The sequence below is a fragment of the Propithecus coquereli genome, unplaced genomic scaffold (genome assembly GCF_000956105.1).
Source record: "Propithecus coquereli isolate 6110/MARCELLA unplaced genomic scaffold, Pcoq_1.0 Scaffold55, whole genome shotgun sequence".
Classification (NCBI taxonomy): Eukaryota; Metazoa; Chordata; class Mammalia; order Primates; family Indriidae; genus Propithecus; species Propithecus coquereli.
In genome coordinates this window covers 2,963,170-2,965,687 of record NW_012151396.1, presented here as the reverse complement: position 1 = coordinate 2,965,687, position 2,518 = coordinate 2,963,170, and the positions used below count along the sequence as shown (strand labels likewise).

The 2,518-nt window shown below is 40.1% G+C and overlaps 1 pseudogene; it reads left to right on the top strand.

Moving 5' to 3' along the window:
* The first annotated feature begins 725 nt into the window (after positions 1 to 725).
* LOC105820975 lies at positions 726 to 1,340 on the top strand (annotated as a pseudogene).
* The last annotated feature ends 1,178 nt before the right edge of the window (positions 1,341 to 2,518 follow it).

Sequence of the window (2,518 nt, the reverse complement as noted above, 5' to 3'; positions counted from 1 at the left end):
GAATCAGGAGACTAAGTGAATAAGGTATCTGCCCTCACTGGGCATCATCCAAGCCACTGAGGACCTGAATAGAACAAAAAGGCAGAGGAAGGGCGAATTTGTTCTTTCTTTGCTTGATCTGGGACATCCATCTTCTGTCCTCTGACATTAGAACTGATGCTCAGACTTTCAGACTAGGACCGAATTGCACTGCTGGCTTTGCTGGTTCTCCAGGTCGAAGCGGCAGATCGTGGGACTGTCGCTCGGACTCCACAACCACATGAGCCAATGCCCGTCGTAAATCTCCTGTTATATATTTCTATATCCCGACTACCATAACACCTAATCACTAAAGTCCTGCTGGGCATCATAACTTTAAATTACCAAAACAGACTGAATTAACCACATTAAAGAACCTAAAAATGCAGACAAGTTGATGTCCTCTTCCGTAACAGTCCCTTCATCAAGATTTAAAGCAAAATAACTCATTATGACTGCCGTTTCTTATTATGGGAATAATCTTGTTAATGAATGCAAAACATTCCTCCAGAAATGCTTTTTCCCCACAAGTTTGCCACATGATTCAAACTTAAATTAGAAAGTAGGACTCGTGGCTAAATGAATGATCATACACAGGAGTTTATCAGATTCTTCTCTCTACCCGTGTGTGTTTGAAATTTTGCATAACAACAAGTTTTAGGTTCTCATGAGGCCCAGCGTGGCCTCCAGCACCTCTGTGCAGGAAGATGGCAGAGCAAGTGCCCAAAATCGGTGCTGTCTGTCTGGGAAACATTTGTCAGTCACCCATCGCAGAACCAGTTTTCAGAAAACATGTAACTGACCAAAACGTTTCAGAGAATTGGGTCATTAGCAGCGGTGCTGTTTCTGACTGGAACCCAAGAGCTGTGAGCTGCCTGAGAAATCATGGCGTCCACACAGCCCATGAAGCAAGACAGATTACCAAAGACGACCTGGCCACACTTGATTGTATACTGTGTATGGATGAAAGCAATCTGAGAGAGCTGAATAGAAAAAGTAATCAAGTTAAAGACTGCAAAGCTAAAATCGAACTACTTAGGAGCTATGATCCACAAAAACAACTTATTAATATCATTGAAGACCCCCATTACAAGGAGGACTCCAGTTTGGGGACTGTGTACCAGCAATGTGTCAGGTGCTGCAGAACCTTCGTGGAGAAGGCCCACCCGGGCTGGGTCCGAGCCCTGTTGCCACAAACACCCAGTGCAGACCCTGGGACTCTGCTTGTCTCGGTCAGTGTGCTGCCGTGCAGTAACGTCCCACAGCCCATGGCCCCAGCTCTTTCCTCAGTGGACTTACTGGTTCTTACCTTAAAAAAATAATTGTAAGTGGAAATCAGTTGTGTTTGGCAGAATAAAAATCCTTGATTCTGACAGTTGATGGGGTAATATTAAGTGTTCTTGGACTAGTCGAACCTCTCACTTTGCCCCAATTACAAAAATAGTTGAACAAACAACATATAGAATCATCAAAACAAAACACAGTGAAGTAAAAGATCACTTGAAGGCCCAGGTCAACATTTAAGCCTACTGAGACTTAGATGGTCTAGTTACCTCTTGAGTAAATGTGTGTGGATAGCTCCATGAAAGACAGTGACCTCTGCCACCCCCAACCTCTCTCTTTTTGTCCCAGGGCACGTTATTGAATAACAATAGCCCCCTCCACACGAGCTGGAACTCTAGATGAGAAGTATTTTCATTCATATACACCCATGGTGCACACTCACACATTTAAAAAACAGGAAAGAGAAAGATTTATGGACTCAATCTTGAGCACCTTTAATACTTCTTGATTTTTATCTAGTGTATTTCATGAGGAGGCCAGCTTATCTGCTTCCATTTAAACCCCAATTCATATGGGTACATGTCAGAAAAGATTGTTTTCAAAATAAACTGGGGCGTTATAAAAATTTTTAAAAAGAGAAAAAGGATACATTTGAGGTCAAAAAATCAAAACTCTAAAAGTTGAAAAGAAAACCTTTCTGCATAACTTTAACTCAGTTACCTCCCCAAAATTTTTTTGTGAAAGCTCAAGTTAAGCAATGTAAGTACAGGAAAGTCTCTGTGAAAGTTTCAAGTTATTTTACTAACAAATCAGGTTGAACACAAGAGAACTCTTCCTATAAAATAATTATAAAAGAACATTTGGCAAAGTGAAGGTAGCCAATTTGTTCTTCCAGGTACGAAATGAAGGTAAATTGTGTGATCGTTTTCCTAAATCATAAATGTTATGATTACTTAGTGAAGAAAATGAAAAAGAAATTATTTATTGCTAAGTGTTTAAACTAATGAAGCCAGGCTGCCAATGGGTCTCTGTGAAAGTTTCAAGTTATTTTACTAACAACTCAGGTTGAACACAAGAGGACTCTTCCTATAAAATAATTATAAAAGAACATTTGGCAAAGTGAAGGTAGCCAATTTGTTCTTCCAGGTACGAAATGAAGGTAAATTGTGTGATCTTTTTCCTAAATCATAAATGTTATGATTACTTAGTGAAGAAA